This window comes from Geotrypetes seraphini, chromosome 1 (genome assembly GCF_902459505.1).
Source record: "Geotrypetes seraphini chromosome 1, aGeoSer1.1, whole genome shotgun sequence".
Taxonomy (NCBI): Eukaryota; Metazoa; Chordata; class Amphibia; order Gymnophiona; family Dermophiidae; genus Geotrypetes; species Geotrypetes seraphini.
This window is the reverse complement of record NC_047084.1, coordinates 17560010-17578726: the sequence shown is the minus strand read 5'-3', so window position 1 is coordinate 17578726 and position 18717 is coordinate 17560010.

Here is an 18717-nt window from a genome sequence, read left to right as displayed (position 1 = left end):
ACGCGTAACTGGAAGAGTTACAACATACTTAGTTACGCATTTTGGTGGGCAAATATTTGTTCCATGTATAAATAGAGAATGAATGTGGAGTGTTTGGGGTTCCACCTTCGGGTCATGGGGATCCCATGGGGATGCCCCCTAGGGTTGCGGGGATACTGTGGGGATACCCCCTAGGGTCGTGGGAATCCCGTGGGGACGCCTCCTTGGGTTGTGGGGATCCTGCGGGGTTCGATGCAACTCGAGCCGCGAGGCTCATTTTCTTTTTCCTACCTGCTCTGCTGCAGCACACAGCCGACCGGAAGTCTTCCCCGATGTCAGCGCTGATGTCGGAGGGAAGGCTTAAGCAAAGCCCTCCCTCCCTCCGACATCAGTGGTGACATCGGGGAAGACTTCCGGTCGGCTATGTGTGCTGGGGCAGTGCAGGCAGGAAATAGAAGATGAGCCTCGCGGCTCGAGCTCCATTTTGCTGGTAATTTGCTTGCAGATGAGGGCTGGGAGGCGGAATACAAAAGGGAGGAGGGATGCATTTTTGGACACAAGGCATGAACATGGGAAAGAGGATGGAGGAAGGGAGGGAAAGAGATGCTGAGGTGGGGGAGGGAGTGCGTTTTTGGACACAAGGCATGAACTTGGGAAAAAGGATGGAGGAAGGGAGGGAAAAAGATGCTGAGGTGGGGGAGGGAGTGCATTTTTGGTCACAAGCATGAACTTGGGAAAGAGGATGGAGGAAGGGAGGGAAAGAGATGTTGAGGTGGGGGAGGGAATGCGCTTTTGGACACAGAAGGCATGAACTTGGGAGAGAGAAAGGGAGGGAAAGATATGGTTGTGTACATGGGAACGGAAGAAAAGAGAATTTTTGGTCATAGGGAGGGAGTGAGGTACAGATTAGAGGTCTGCACGGGAACGGGGATCGCGGGGATCCCGCGGGTCCCGCGGGGATCCCGCGGGTTCCCCCCCTGGCCCACGGGACTCCCACGGGGACGCCCCCTGGCCCACGGGACTCCCACGGGGATGCCCCCCTGACCCACGGGACTCCCACGGGGACGCCCCCTTGCCCACGGGACTCCCACGGGGATGAAAACAACCTACCTAAATTCTGGCGATGCAAGCATGCAGCTTACAAGTCTGGCGTCGCGTCGGGAAATAGCCATGTTGAGCAGTGAGCTCAGCACGTACACAGATGAAAGCCTTGCTTGCTGATTGGTCCGGCGGCCCCGCCCCACCGTGCCGCCGGACCAATCAGCAAGCAAGGCTTTCATCTGTGTACGTGCTGAGCTCACTGCTCAGCATGGCTATTTCCCGACGCGGGCATTAGGCTGTTTTTTGTCATTTCGGGTGGGGGATGGCAGCGGCAGCAGCAGCCTGAAAAAGAAATCATCCTGGCCGGGTTCGGTGTCATGCTCCGGAGCTTCTACAGCCTTCCTATCTCCCTCTCCCTTCTACCTGCGGCTCTCTTCGGCAACTCAGCAGCAACGATCGACACAAGCTTCTGGCGTCGGGGCCTACCCTCTGCGAGTCCCGCTTGTTTCAACTTCCTTTTTCCACAAAGGTGGGACTCGTAGAGGGAAGGCCTCGATGTCGGCAGCTTGTCTTGATCACCGCTGCTGACGAGTTGCTTAAGAGAGCCGCGGAGCAGGGGGGTGTTGCCAGGTGCAGGTAGAAGGGAGAGGGCCAGATGCAGGACTCGTGGGTGAGGGAGGAGAAGAGAGAGGGGAGAGAAACAAAAGGAAATATTTCATACTGGGCTGGGCCGGAGTGGAGAGAGGGTGGAAAGATTCTGGCTACAGGGTGCAGTAACAAAGGAAAAGGGGGGAAAGCTGAAAATGGAGATAGTGACACAAAGAAGAGAAAGGGTAAGCAGGACCTTCTGAATAAGGATAGAGATACAGAGGGGACATGAAGAGGAGGTGAAATAGAGACATAGAAGTAATGCTGAAAAAGTGTGTGTGTGGGGGGGGGGAGATAAAGACATTGAAAGGGCAAATGGTGAATATGGGGTAAAGACAAGGACAGAGACAAATGAAGATTCTGAAAAAGTGGTGAGATAGGGATATAGGTGAGATGGACACAAAGAAGGGTGATGCTGGAAAATAGGTGGAATGGTAATTCTGACAGACACAGAAGGGAAATGCTGGATCAAGGAGAGATGGGGCTCAGGCTGGATGGAATGAGGAGAAATGCCTTGTTGGCCCGGAACTTCCTCTCCTACGTCAGAATTGACGTCAGGGAGCGGAATGCTGGTCAGCGCGACGCTTCTGCAGGGAAAGCTTGGGACAGCGGTGGCTTGGGGACTATTCCCCGATGGCGGTGGCAGCAAACCGAGTGGCTTGGGGGAGGGCACGGAGAAAGAAAGAAAGGGGGCAGACAGAGAGACAGAAAGAAGGGGGAACAGGGAGACATAAAGAAAAAGTTGGGGGAGAGAATGAGGTCTGGAGGAGAGGAAACATACAGGAGGCTGAAAGAAAGGAAGAAAGATTGGATGCACAGTCAGAAGAAGAAAGTGCAACCAGAGACTCATGAAATCACCAAACAGCAAAGATAGGAAAAATGATTTTATTTTCAATTTAGTGATCAAAATGTGTCTGTTTTGAGAATTTATATCTGCTGTCTATATTTTGCACTATGGCTCCCTTTTACTAAACCGCAATATTGTTTTTTAGCGCAGGGAGCCTATGAGCATTGAGAGCAGCGCGAGGCATTCAGCGTAACTCCCTGTGCTAAAACCTACTATTGTGGTTTAGTAAAAAGGGAGGGGGTGTATTTGTCTATTTTTGTATTTTGTTACCGAGGTGACATTGCATAGAGTCATCTGCCTTGGGAAATGTATATGGCAGATATCTTTGTTTTGTGTTCAAAAGAAAAGGAAATGCATTTCTGGTTTTATTTCTACAGTGTTGAAGTACTTGTTGGCCCTTGCTGTGACTGGTGGGGATCCCCAAGCACCGCCAGCAGAGGACCTCCTCTAGAGATGGCCAGAACTCCCCTCCACCAAGCGCAGCAGTCGCTGGCAGCATCCATGAGCCACTGAGGTGCCAGCATCTGTGACTCAGGGACGCTACTGCTGCCTGCCAAGCTTGGCAAAAGGGACCCCAGGCCAATTGCAAAGGAAGTCCTCAGCTGACAGTTTGTGGGTTCTCATCAGCTGAGTATTTATATTTTATATTTACATTAGAGGTTCTGGTAGAAACCCATTTACAAAGTATGTATTCTTCCCAATTAATATTTCCAAATTAATAGTCTCTTTGCTTATTTGTAAATGGGTCTCTACCAGAGCCTTTAATTCAGTAGCATAATTAAATAAAATAACTATTTCTGAAGTTTATAGGGAAGGATGGTGACGGAGGGGATTCCTCGCGGGGACGGGTGGGGACGGAGGGGATTCCTCGCGGGGACGGGTGGGGACGGAGGGATTCCTCACGGGGACGGGTGGGGACGGAGGGATTCCTCACGGGGACGGGTGGGGATGGGTGGGATTTTGGCGGGGACGGGTGGGGACGGGTGGGATTTCTGTCCCCGCGCAACTCTCTAGTACAGATGAGAAATGGATGCAATGGATGTGATGGAAATGGACAGTGAGACAGATTGAAATGGATGCAAGATGGAGGAATGTTTGACATAGTGATGAAGGGAATGGAGGGAGAGATGTGGCATGGTGCTGGAGAGGGGTAATAGAAGGAGAAATATTGGGCATGGGGCTGGTGGGCAGGCACGAAAGATGAGAAAGGGATAAATTCTAGACCATGGTAGGAGGAACCAATGGACAGCAACAGAAGAATTTATAGAAGATGGGAAAGTGGAAAAAAGAAACTGGGACCAACTTTATGGAAAAATAAGTCTCCAGACAACAAAGGTAAAAAACGGAATTTATTGACTAAAATATGTTAGCTTTGGGAAATGTATATAGCAGATGTCTTTGTATTGTGTTCAAAAGAAAAGGAAATGCATTTCTGGTTTTATTTCTACAGTGTTGAAGTACTTGCTGACCCTTGCTGTGACTGGTGGGGATCCCCAAGCACCGCCAGCAGAGGACCTCCTCTAGAGATGGCCAGAACTCCCCTCCACCAAGCACAGCAGTCACTGGCAGCATCCATGAGCCACTGAGGTGCCAGCATCTGTGACTCAGGGACGTTACTGCTGCCTGCCAAGCTTGGCAAAAGGGACCCCAGCCAACTGCAAAGGAAGTCCTCAGCTGACAGCTTGGGGGTTCTCATCAGCTGAGTATTTATATTTTATATTTACATTAGAGGCTCTGGTAGAAACCCGTTTACAAAGTATGTATTCTTCTCAATTAATATTTCCAAATTAATAAAGTTTCTGCTTATTTGTAAATGGGTCTCTACCAGAGCCTTTAATTCAGTAGCATAATTAAATGAAATAACTATTTCTGAAGTTTATAGGGACGGGCGGGGATGGAGGGGATTCCTCGCAGGGATGGGTGGGGACGGAGGGATTCCTCGCGGGGACGGGTGGGATTTTGGCGGGGATGGGTGGGATTTCTGTCCCCATGCAACTCTCTAGCCTGGACCCCAGTTGAGTGGGCAGAAGATCCCATCTCTCCCTCTCCTACCTAGGCGAGGCAAGGTACTCTGTTCCCGTTCCCTCTCCCTGCTGCTGCTGCCTACCTTTCAAAGAGCTGATCTTTGTCAGCAGCAAGACTGTTACACGCTGGCCCCATAGTCTTCCTTCTGATGCACTCCACTTCTGCGGAAACAGGAAGTTGCAGCAGAAGGAAGGCTGTGGGGCCAGCATGTATCAGTCATGCTGCATGTTGCCGGCGAAGATTGGACCTTTAAAGGAGGAGATGTTTTGGGAGTTTTTAGGTGGCAGGGTTTGGGGTTCCCCATCGGCTACCTCACAGATGTGCTGCTCTTGGCTGGGCTTGAGCCCAAAGTGGGTGGGCCCATCCATGGTTACAGTACAGATGTGCAAGTGATATTAATTAAGTAATGAAGCTGAAACATTAACTCAGCTTCGTTTTGGAGCTAGAACAACATTGGGGTTGAAAAAATGATCACTCCAAATGAATTCCTTAATCCCTCATATAAAGCCCTGGCTGAAATATTTATCATATAATAACAGCAAAAGAGAATTCATTTCCAATGTTCTTGCTTACAGAGGTCCATTGCTGAGCAAAAACATTGGAATTGAATTCTCTTTTGCTGTTGTTATATGATAAATGTGAAAGCTTGAAGACCTAATTGGGAACCTTATGCAGTCACAGCTCCTGACGACGCTTGCATAGCGAAACACAGTCCTATGTCGGGCTGGACTATGAAGCTTTTGTTTTGAATATTGGCGGACGAAAATTATGATGATTTGATGTCAAAGAATCATTCAACACAAAAATAACATGGTTATGGATTAACCTGAATATAGTATGAGCTGACTTTTTCGCATTGAAAGGACAACATATACATGCCTGTTTGAGAGATAATGTTCTCGATTTTATTGAAAAAATCTTTTAGGTTTAAATTTGTGATTTATAGTGTAGTGTTTGAGATTTTTGTATTATGATACACAGGAAATGATTAATAAAAATGTATATAAATAGAAATAGCTTTTTTATGTTATAATGGTAATAGTTTCAAGTTTATTAGGATTTTATATACTGCCTATCAAGGGTTATCTGGGCTCATAATCTATCTAACATACCTGGGGCTATGGAGGACTGAGTGACTTGCCCAGGGTCACAAGGAGCAGCTTGGGATTTGAACCCACACTCCCAGGGTGCTGAGGCTGTAATGCCAACACACTCCTCCTTTTTTGAAGCTATTATAATTTAATGTGATTTTCTGATTTTGTATTCAAGTTCAAGTTTCAAGTTCAAGTTTATTGGGATTTGTTATCTACGCAACATCATATATTTCAATGCGTATAACAATTGTTTTTAAAATAACAATTAACAAATTGGGGAGGTTTACCATGGAATACAGGGTAATGGATGCATATTTATTGTGGGTATCCTGAAATCCTGATTGGCTGGGTGTGTTCCACAAGACAAAAACAACAAAATGCAAATAGCACCAAAAGGTTCCGCAAAGGACATGAAGCAGCAAAACACCAAAAGGTTGTGGAACAGATTGGATGCACAAGTTTGTAGTTTAATAAGCTAATTTATCTGTTATACATTGTTTGATTTTCATTCTGTGGGTCACTTGTGATTGTATACGTCAGGGTTGTCCGACATTGGTCCTCGAGGGCCACAATCCAGTCAGGTTTTTAGGATTTCCCCAATAAATTTGCGTGAGTTGCATGAACTGATTCCATTGCATGCAAATAGATCTCATTCATATTAATTGGGGAAATCCTGAAAACCCCACCTGGCGCAGGCCAAGGTTGGATACCCCTAGTACACATCCTTTGTGGATTGTTGTTAAGTTTTTTGGGATGCTTATTAAACTACAAACTGCCACATCTGATCTTCTATTCCACAATCTTTTGTTGTTTGGGTGTGTTCCACGCCTGGTTGAGAACTCCTGCATTGGGGGAGAGGGGAAGAGCGTCTAGTGAGCTGAAACATTTCAGCAGCAGGTGTAGGTTGTCAGGACTTAAAGAATGCCACCTCACTCAGGTCACTTCAACTCCTGGTCTCTCCACCCACTTCATTTTGTGATTTTCCCTAAAAAAGCAGGACCATGTAACAAAGCATGCAAAAGGGCAAAACCAGGACAGGGTGAGAATGTTCTGTCTGGCCTGGGTGTAGTGGCAATCCACTTTTTAGCTAAGACATGCCACAGTGTGCTATGGAGACCACATAATTCTCTCTTTAAAAAAAAAAAGTTATAAAGAGCTGAACATGGTGCTTTTTTTCAAAAACTGTTTGTCACACTGGATTTTTTTTTATGCTTCCATTCCAATAGAATTGGATAGAGTGAAAGGAAATAGGATGTTACTGGCCAACTTCCATGATTTTGCATGGGAGAAGAAGAAAGTTTTTTTTTTTTTAAACATATTTCCTCCCATTGAATATGAGGGGGGGGAGTTTAATATATTTATTGACTCATAAGAACATAAGAACATAAGCAGTGCCTCCGCCGGGTCAGACCATAGGTCCATCCCGCCCAGCAGTCTGCTCCCGCGGCGGCCCGAACAGGTCACGGCCTGTCTGATTCACCAGAAGGGGCCCCCTTGCCACCTTGGTTTCCCATTGAGTCCTATCTTCCCATCGAAGTCCTTGCACATGCACGACCTGGTTGGATTTCTATACTTATTACCTGGTTAGCTTTCTATACCTGTGTATCCCACGATCCCCCTATCCCTCAGGAATCCGTCCAATCCCTGTTTGAATCCTTGTACCGTACTCTGCCTGATCACTTCCTCCGGTAGCGCATTCCAAGTGTCCACGACCCTTTGTGTGAAAAAAAAACTTCCTTGCATTTGTTCTGAACCTATCTCCCTTCAGTTTCTCCGAATGCCCCCTCGTGCCTGTTGACCCCTTCAGCCTGAAGAATCTGTCCCTATCCACCCTCTCTATGACCCTCATGATCTTGAAGGTCTCTATCATATCTCCCCTGAGCCTCCTTTTTTCCAGAGAGAAGAGCCTCAGCCTATCCAACCTCTCGGCGTATGGGCAGTGTTCCAGCCCTCTTACCAGTTTCGTTGCTCTCCTTTGGACTCTCTCAAGTACTGCCATGTCCTTCTTGAGGTATGGCGACCAATATTGAACGCAGTATTCCAGATGTGGACGCACCATCGCTCGATACAATGGCATGATGACTTCCCGCGTCCTGGTTGTTATGCCCCTCTTTATGATGCCCAGCATCCTGTTGGCTTTTTTCGAGGCTGCTGCGCACTGTACAGATGGCTTCAGTGATGCATCCACCAGCACACCCAAGTCTCTCTCAAGACTGCTGTCTCCCAACAAAGCCCCTCCCAATTTGTAGTTGAACAACGGGTTCTTTTTCCCTATATGCATGACCTTGCATTTTTCCACGTTAAAGCGCATTTGCCATTTGTTTGCCCAGTCTTCCAGCTTCTCCAGGTCCCTTTGCAGGTCCTCACACTCCTCCCTGGACCTAACTCTGCCGCACAGTTTGGTATCGTCTGCAAATTTTATAACCTCGCACTTTGCCTCCTTTTCCAGGTCATTGATAAATATGTTGAAAAGTAACGGCCCCAGCACCGATCCCTGTGGCACACCGCTCGTGACTCCCCGCCAGTCAGAGTATTGTCCCTTTACTCCGACCCTCTGCAGTCTACCCGACAACCAGTGCTCGATCCATCTGTGCACATCCCCTCCCACCCCGTGGTTCCACAGCTTCCTAAGCAGCCTTTCATGTGGCACCTTGTCGAAAGCCTTTTGAAAATCAAGGTAAATGATGTCTATAGGTTCCCCATTGTCCACCCGACTGCTTATTCCCTCAAAGAAGTACAGAAGGTTCGTTAAGCATGACCTTCCCTTACAGAATCCATGCTGGCTTGTTCTCAGTAGGCCATATCTCTCGATGTGCTCGCAAATACCGTCCTTGATCATAGCTTCCACCATCTTCCCTATAATTGAAGTCAGGCTCACCGGCCTGTAGTTCCCGGGATCACCCCTCGATCCCTTCTTGAAGATAGGTGTGACATTCGCCAATTTCCAGTCCTCTGGTACCTCTCCAGTTTTCAAGGATAGGTTGCAAACATGCTGGATTGTGCCCGCTATCTCTTGTCTTAGTTCTTTCAGAACCCTTGGGTGGATCCCGTCCGGGCCCGGCGATTTGCCTCATTTTAACCTGTCTATCTGCTTGAGGACATCCTATTTATATTTGAGGACATCATATTTATATTTTGTCAATTCCAATTTTACACTTATAACAAGGCAGAAATAGGAGGCTAGCAAGCTAAACTCCTGTTCTGAACCAAAGATATATGGGATGCCTCCTGTTTGCTCTAGATACTGGTTTCCCAGCCTGGAGAATATTGTTCAATGAATTTCAAAATGACCTGAATAGCCTCATTTGCAATAGGAAATATTTGGAAAACTCTACTAAGCTGCTACTATTTCCCTTTTGATAGGGTTACCATATTATAGGACACATGGCCCTGCCCTGTTCTGCCCCCATACCTGCCTTGTTCTAACTTCAACCCTCCCCATTCTGCCTCCAGCCCCACCCCCCAAAAAAAACCTCATCTCTTTTTTATGTCGACCTCCAGGCCGCGTCTGGATGGCCTTCAGCATGTGCGGATGCGTGTGACATTTCCTACTATAAAAGGTTGCATATATAAAAGATTTTCCATAGAATTTTTATCTTTACAAGCTGGATCATGGAATAAATCCTTTTCTGTCCTGAAAAACTCCAACTCCTATCTTTCCTTTAGAAAAATGCTTAAGATGCTTATTTGACAAATTTCTTTAGAAAAATGCTTATTTGACAAATTCTTGTACAGTCTCTTGATTGTTGTTAATTATGTTGAACTGAAAGGTTATTGTGGTATATAAGTGAATTTGTTATGTTGTGTTATGTTAACAGCACTGATGTGTGCTTGCGCATCTGGGTTTGTCTGAGTATGTGCACAAGAGCCACACTTACTACAAACTCATGTGCACATGTGCCAGGCATGGTCCTCCCCTCGCTTTTGGTTTGTTAGCATCAATTAACTATTGATATCATGTGCATAAGATTTCTTTTGAGCATCACTTAACTATTTTTCTGCACTGTTGTTATGCAATGGTGTTTTACGTTGTGGGATTTAGCACCCTGCTTTGAGCATTGGCCCCTAGGCATCCCTCCTGCCAAAGACTACAGGCAACTTTTGATCTAGAAAAGATTTGCACTGAAATTATGTACCTATACCAAGCGGGTGGCAACCTAGGTTCCCTTTTTTATGGGTCTCCAGTTCTAATGTGCTCAGTATTGGCTCCCCTCCTGTACACACCACTGCATTCATAAATAACAGTTATAATCTCTTACTTCATAATGGTCTCATGAAAAACCATTTTCACCATATTCCCCCTTCCCTAAATTATTAGTCCTGCTGACATTAATTTAAGTGAGGCACAAAAGAATATATTTATGATGGTCAAACATCTGCTTGTTTTTACACTTTTTTTTTTTTTTTCGTTCTTGCTCTGTCCTCTTCTCACACTTTGCATCTGCATTTATGGGAAGGATAATGTTTATGTCACTAGCAGTTCTAAAATCTGTTATAGATTTGCTTTAAAACGAAAAGGCTGCTGTCCAGCCATGTACTTTATTACTGATTTTGAAGCCTCCTCTCTCATCTGTCCCTATTCTAATTAAACGTCAAAGTCTGGATGTATGCCTTTTGGAGCTTTTTTTTTTTTTAATGAGCTGTCAGTGACTTGTTTTAACTATTTTATTGTCTTGTCCAAGTTTCCTGGGGCGGGGAAGCAGAGAGGACAAAACCAATTACAAGCTTTGCTTTTCTTTTTGAATAATGTTTTCCTTTCTTTCATTAACTAATAAAATATTCACCGGTGAAAAACTGTGATCAAATTCAGCCTCTAACAAAAGCGAAATATGGTCTCTAGCACAGAGGCGAACAATGCTGTGCTGGAGCCAAGAACTCCTCCTTTTAAATCAGAGACTCAGAGAGCAGGGAGTCTCGCTGTTGAGGTCTCTGCTGCTTCCTTGTGTTCAGAAGGAAACCTGAAAGAGCAGCTCTGCAGTGGACGTTCATACTGATACAAAAAGTGTTGCTTTTAGGTCATTCTTTCACTGCTCTTGGTAGTTAAACCACAGAGTATGAAAAGTGAAGTAAATATTGGGGATAGGCACCCAGAAATTTTTCAATTGGTGTTCTTTCCCCCCCCCCCCCCCCGGTGGAAACAAATGCCATTAAGAATTTGCATTATCCCCTGGATTCTAGGTAGGCTGCCCAAGTTTGAGCGCCCTCCCTTTCCCCCTGACAAATGCATGTGCAAAAAATTAGTTAATGAGCTGTTAACAATCAATTATTGATGTTAATTGGCATTAATTTGGACTTGCGTGTGAATCTCCCAGTGCGCTATTCTATAACACTGCGGTACACCGACAAATCTGTGCATGACCTGACGAATGTGCCCCGACAATTGCAAGTGGATATCTGGAAGGCCCTGATTTGCTCAGATGCCTCAGGCACCTCAAGTCCCTCCTAAGGGATGGAGCCTGAGCAATTCAGGGCCTTCCAGATATCCACTTATGCAAAGGATTCCCATAATCATCATGTAAACCATACCCTAACAATAGATAAAAAGTGAATCTTTTAAGAGTGTGTGTGTGTGGGGGGCACCCCCCCCACCCCCACCCCCACTCTCAAAAAAGAGGGTTACTTTGAAACCCTCAAAAAAGATAAAATAGTATCCAATTGTTGGAGCACATTAGATGGGTCACCTCCCATTCAGTGCGTGCAAGTGTCGGGGTGCAATTATCCTGCGTGCATTTGACGGGTCACCCACTGTGTGCTCAAAGTGCTTCATATGCAACCCAAAAGGGGGGCATGACTAAGGAAGGGGCATGGGCAGGCCAGGGGTGTTCAAAACTTTAGGTGCAGTGCTATAGAATTCCAAGGCTGTGCACCCAATTTCTGTGCCGGGATAGTTTCAGCAGGTATAAGTCTTTGGGCACAGGAATTGTGCTAAATGCTGTTATATATAGGATGTTTGGCAAGTTATTCGAAGTGAACTTTCATTTCCAAAATTTAGGTCTATGTTGAAAACTCTTTTTTTTTTAATTTGGCATTTATTTTATGTAATTTTTAGATTGTTAGTGGACATGAGAAGACTGCATTCAGGAGACTACAACGAAAAGAGGTTTTGGGTGGGTTTTTTCTCTTCAATATTTAGATTAGGTTTTTCCTATTGATAATGGTGTTCTTAACTGATTTTATTGTTTTGTAAGTTGAATTGATCTGTTGTAAACTGCGGAATATAAAATTTAATAAACATCTATTCTATAATAGATCAGTGTTCTTCAACCTCCGGTCTGCAGAAAATTCCTGCCGGTCCGCACAGGGCCAGCGAGATCGGTGTTCAAAATTCCTGCCGGTCTGTGCAAGGCCGGCGAGAGCCTCCGACAGTAGCTTCCTCCCTCTCCGCTCCCCTCCCAGCAACTCTCAGTACTTGCCTGCAGCAGCGATTCACTTTGGCAGCCTTGGGGCTTTTGCTGAGCCACGGCCCACCTTTGATGATGCAACTTCCTCTTTCCTCAGAGGCAGTGCGACCCATCAAAGGACCAAAGGACCTAAGTGAAACGCTGCTGCAGGCAAGTAGAGCTGCTGAGAGGGGAGTGGAAGGAAGGGGAGGAAGCCATTGTTGGAGGCTGGGAAGCTGCTGGATAAGGGAGAGCTGCTGCTGGACCTGGAGGGAGGGAGAAGGATAGATGCTGCTGGGAGAGGAGAAGGGAAAGGGAAGGGAAAAGAGTTACTGTTGGATAGGGGGAGGAGGGACGGGAGAATGGGTACTGCTAGACAGGGGAGGAGGAAAAAAAGGAAGGAAACAGCTGGCAGGGAGATTAGAGGAGGGAAAGGGGTCAGGGTAGAATGGAGAGATCAAATGAGGGAAAGGGGAGCGACAGGAATGAAAAAGTAGGGAGAGATTGATGCTGGGAAGAGGTCAGCAGAGAAATAAGGAGAGAGAGACAAAGATGCTAGATTTGGTATAGGAGAGATAAAAATGAGAGCAGTGAAGCTGGAATGAATCATGTAAAAAGGAGAGAGATGGTGCAGGCTGGATGGAAATGGGAAAGGGGCATAGAAAGAAGGCAGATACCATATGGAAGGAGGAGGGCAGACAGTGGATGGAAGAGGCAGATGCTGGATTGAAGAGACAGAGAGGGCAAACGCTGGAAGGAAGAGAGTGAAAAGAAGATGAAAGCAGAAACCAGAGATGACGAAAGGTAGAAAAAATAATTTTATTTCTATTTTGTGATTAGAATATATCAGATATGAAATATGCATCATGCTAGAGCTGGTGTTAGACATAACTGGGAACTGCAAAGCCCAGGCAGTGCTTCTTTAGCTTCCAGCTGACTTAGGGCTCTCTCTGACCAGGGGACAGTTGCCCTAGTTGCACTCCCCTAACACTATTCCTGTCATGTGTGACTGCGGTATTCTGTTAGCATGATATTTCTGTGTACCATTCTGTAATAATTTGGCTTATTCAGTTTTCTTGATAGTAGAGGGGATATATGTGAAGGGGAGGGGAGACAGTGGTTTTGTTGATCCTTGCTCTGTATTATTTGTATTTATAAAATGACAATTGTACAGAATATTGTTTATTTTTATACTTTAATAAAATCTGTTCAATATAAAATCATAACTGAGGCTTGTGCGGATGGGATCAGATGGTTTGCAGAGACCGAGCTTGCGGGGACAGGGTGAAAATGTTTTTTAAAAAAATTTCAGTCTTAGTCGTTTGCCGATCCATAAAATAATTATTTTATTTCCGCCGGTCCTTAGGTATAAAAAGGTCGACGAACACTGTAATAGATGATGGGTTCTTTCTTCTCTCCTATGTAATATATGCACTATAAACTGCTACAATGGTATACCAATTAGAGATATATCAAAGCCCCTATTCACTAAAGTCAGTGATTGTTGCTAAACCTGTGATGATCGTTGCTAACCAACCTGATTCACAAAATGGCCCACCATGTGGTTTTCCCCTCGATGGTCCATTTTCCAATCCAGCCATGCAAATTTGTAAAAACCCATGCAAAATAGCCAAGCGATTGATTCATTAACATTTGCTTGGCTATTTTGCATTGAGTCTTACGATCCTAAAACACGACTGCTGTAGTCTCTGATTGGCTCAGAAACCTCAGGCGCCTCAGGCTTCTCCCTAAGAAAGTCCCTGATTGGTCATGCGAGGAGCTCGAGGCACCTGAGCCAGTTGGGGCCTTAAGGCCCATCCCGTGCATCACATGATGCACCAGGGAGATGGCTAATGCCCGCATTGCACAGGAGAAGGCCCTTCTGCTCCCGACTTAAAGGTCTGGGTTTGATGGCGGATGGGGGGGCCCAAGGGCAGGAGGGAATGGGTATCCTTCCTGCCATATCTAAGTTCAGCAGGTAGGAGTTCAGGGGGAGGGGGAGTGGGCTGATGGCAAGAGGGAGTGGGCATCCGTCCTGCCATTTTGGGGAGTTCAGGGAGGGGGCACTGTCAGGAGACTTTTTTTCTCATTTTTCTTTTATTGGGCAGATATTTTGTGTGTGTAATATGCGCAAAATATCTGTGCCATTTAAAAAAAAAAGCCTCCCAACAGAAGTCCTGACAGCAATGATAGGAGGCTTTTTCTCCTGTCACTCCATGCAAATCATTTGCATGCATACAACCGCTTAAACCAAATCTCCACCTCAAGACACAGAAGAACCTCGAACCCTTTCGCCTTCCCCCCACTCAAAGGCACACAACGCAAGAAAATGTTTGACAACCTTCTGGCAACACAAGCAGCAAAAATCAACCATTCCATCTCCAATCTTATGACAATATCAGACAACTTCAAAACATTCAGAAAAGAAATCAAAACCCTGCTTTTCAAAAAATTCATCCAAATATCTTAACCCCTCCTCTTTTACCTCCAGAAGATTCACCTACCTTCAGATAACCTTCCCCCAAATTACCCACCTTAACACCTTCCAATTAAACAAATACCATAAATAGATTGTAACCTACCCTCTCTAACTGAATTCCATATGTATTTTTCATACAGTTCTTCACTGTCAGTTTAATTTCCATCCTATAAATTCACATAGAATTTTTCTTTTTTCAACCATCTTTATTTTCTCTTCTTTATTCATTTCCAGGTACTTTAGTTAGATTGTGAGCCTTCGGGACAGCAAGGGAATTTTTTAAGTACCTTCTTACTTCTCATTTATAATCTTAATGTATATTTTCTTCAAACCGCTTAGAACCTAACGGATGTAGCGGTATATAAGAAATAAATTACATTACATTACTTGATAGTGAATCAATCACTGTTTGAAAATCAGCCAGAGAATTGGCCAACAGCGATTGAGTCGCTATCTTTAGTGAATCTGTGCCCAAATCTTGAATAAGGGGGGAGGTGGGGAGAACACCTTGGGGGGCCTGAGTTCCCTCATTTTGAGTTCAGACTCCCTCCAAAATTGTGGAACCATGGAGTGGCTGACAGGGTGCCCAAGCCCTGCCAGCCAAAGCTTTCCTCTACGCAAGCCCCCTCCCATGCTATGTGAGCAGCAAAGAAGTCAGTGGCATAAACCGAGCATTCATGGAACTGCCAGAATCAGTGGCTGAAGCAAGCTGCTGACTTCTTTGTTGCTCAGGATGCAGGGAAGGGGGCTCAGACAGTGGACCACTTTGACTGGCAGGTCTGGTTGCCTTATTTATTTGGTTTTATATCCCATCCTCCCAGGAGAGCGCAGAACGGGTTGCAAGTTTACATACATATTAAAATGAATTTATGTGAGGTGATGGCAAACATGGCCTGAAAGGACATTGTTTGACAGAGATGGTAAAAGAGTTAACAAAGCATGGCAAAACATAACATGACAAACATTGTTTGGTGAGACATAGCATGACGAGCATTGTGTATGACAGTGGTTCCCAACCCTGTCCTGGAGGAACACCAGGCCAATTGGGTTTTCAGGCTAGCCCTAATGAATATGCATGAAGCAAATTTGCATGCCTATCACTTCCATCATATGCAAATCTCTCTCATGCATATTCATTAGGGCTAGCCTGAAAACCCGATTGGCCTGGTGTTCCTCCAGGACAGGGTTGGGAATCACTGGTGTATGACATTGTGTATCTCAAAAAAGATATAGCAGAACTAGAAAAGGTTTAAGAAAAGTGACCAAGATGATAAGGGGATATAACTCCTCTCCTATGAGGAAAGACTTTGGCATTGCTTACTTTCATATACAGTGTTCCCCTGAGAATTTGCGGTTCGCGAATCGCGTACTCAGTCTTTCACAGTATTTTCTGACTGCCTCTTCCTGGTACTAAAGTCAGGCTACATCAATCAGGAGCTGCTTTGACACACCAGATAGCATGCTACAGCAGTTCCTGATTGGTGTAGCCTAACTTTAGTATCAGGAAGAGGCGGTCAGAAAATACTGAGCATGATCCCATACCCGATTTTCAGCACCCGCCGGCACCACAGCTATCCTCTCCTGCCTTTGATCAGCTACTAAACAATATTCACGGTTTTTCAAAATTCTTAGGTGTTTCTGGAACGGAACTCCCTGAATTTCAGAGGAGTACTGAACTTTAAATCACTTGAACTGCATCACATCTCACTTTACACATTATACACATGTATCAGGTTGATTTATTATATTATTATCTATAGGACCCTTGAGGAAGACAGTATTGTCGAAATACAGACCGTGTTGGGTCCATATCTCTCAGAAGACTGGGTCCTTGTTTTTATGTATTTTTTATGTGGATTACGAAATTGAACTTTTTAATAAAGTTCTCATCTTGAACATCAGCTCTCCACAGAGTCTTTTGCTTCTTTTGGACTTTTTCTTCTGTGGAATTGTCAGGGTCAACTTGTTGCTTTCATGAATCCACACCAGAAAGGAAGGAAGGAAAAGGATGGGAGTTATCAATATTTCCTTCAGAATCAGCCCCTGGGAGTTAAGCCCTCGATCTTTATCTACCTACGGTTCTAGTACACAATTAACAGTCAAATGTTCATGTGACTACTTATAACATAAAAACATAAAATAAGAACATAAAATTTGCCGCTGCCCTATTTGAGTCCAGCCTTACCTGCGTATGTTTTGTTCCAGCAGGAACTTATCCAACCGTTTCTTGAATCCCTGAAGGGTGCTTTCCCCTATAACAGCCGCTGGAAGAGCGTTCCAGATTTCTACCACTTTCTGGGTGAAGAAGAACTTTCTTACGTTTGTATGGGATCTATTCCCTTTTAACTTTAGCAAGTGCCCTCTGGTTCTCTTCACCTCGGAGAGGGTGAACAATCTCTCTTTCTCTACTAAGTCAATTCCCTTCAATATCTTGAATGTTGCGATCATGTCCCCTCGCAGTCTCCTCTGTTCAAGGGAGAAGAGGCCCAGTTTCTCTAGCCTCTCACTGTACATCCCTTAACCATTTTTGTCACTTTTCTCTGGACCCTTTAGATTAGTACTATGTCCTTTATCATGTACGGCGACCAGTATTGGATGCAGTATTCCAGCTGGGGGCGTACCATGGCCTGGTACAACGGCATGATAACGGCATGATCTGTTTGTGATTCTCTTCTTTATTATTCCTTGACAAGAACACACTTTAAAATGATGTGTTTGGAGCTAGAAAAACTGCATAAAGACATTTCACAGTCCTCAAACCTAAATCTTCCACCTAAATGTACCTGTGAGGACAGGAACTGGTATTCCTATTTCAACTTTTCCAAATAGTTGAAAATGTCCAATGCTTGCTTCCACCCAACACTTTTTCAAGGAGCTAAATTGAACTGTTCCTTCCCTCCCCTTCATGTCCAGTAAATGGGATGGGCAGAGCTGGGGATAGCCATCTGCAGTTAAAGAAACCAGGCATTCCCTAGTGTCACTTTATTGCAGCTATCTGACAGCCATGAGCAATTGTTTAATTTGCTATGAAACAGCATGTCAAGAGGGGCTGAAGAAGGGGTTTTCCTATGCATGGGAAGGGGGGTGGGGGAGGAGAAATGTTTGTCACTTTTTTACCCATGATGTACCATAAGTTACATCAAGTGGTACACGTGTACAGAAATCTCTAATCACAGCAAATATTGATCTTAGTTAAAAGATGAGAATACTTAAAACTGCTCTTAATATTCATGAAAACAGACTCTTGACAGATCTTAGAGTTGGAGGACGATATCCAATCCACTTCTACTGTATTTTCTGCTCAACTCTGGCCTACAAAGAAATGCGCCGGAAAAACTGACCAAAAAAAAAGAAAAGAAAATTAAAACCACAATAAGAAAAATAGTTATCAGGTTCTTTCATCTTATGCAGTGGTTCTCAACCCAAAACTCAGGACACACCCAGCTAGCCAGATTTTCAGAATTCCTCTAATGAACATGCCTGAGTTTGATTTACACACAGTGGAGGCAGTGCAAACAAATTTATCTTATGCAAATTTATCTGGTTGGGTCCTGAGGGCTGGGATATAAACCACTGTGCTAGATAAGTAGGGTCACCATATGGCTCCAGTAAAAGGAGGATGGATTGAAACATCGGGATTTTACTTCCATTGCTTTCAGTGGAAGTAAAACCGAAATGTCTCAATCCATCCTCCTTTTTCTGGAGCCGTATGATACCCTATAGATGAATGACTGCTGCAGATTCCCCCACTATCATCACCATGCATGCCCATCACCTCCTGCAACTCCATAAATAAAACAGACAAGGCATCATGGCCGCAGCATTGTTTACACAGGGTTGGGATTATCCTAGTCATGGATTAGAGCGGTCCTGGAGTAGAGTGGTGGCCTAGTGGTCACTGCAGCAGACTGATAACCTGGGGAGCTAGGTTCAATTCTCATGACTGTTCCTTTTGACAATGGGGAAGTCACTTAACCTTCCATTGCCCCAGGCACAACACCTAGATTGTGATCCCACTAGGCACAGAGAAAGTACTTGAATATAATAACTGTAAATTGCTTTAATTGTACCACAGAAAGGCCATATATCAAATCCCATTAACCTTACCATGCCCATAGTGATGCCTACTGTGGAACCTTGCATTATTGCAACTCTTTCCATTAGGGGTGTTAAAGGGTGATGGGTCATTTCAGGCCTGCCAAAACCACTTCCATTCCCAGATTT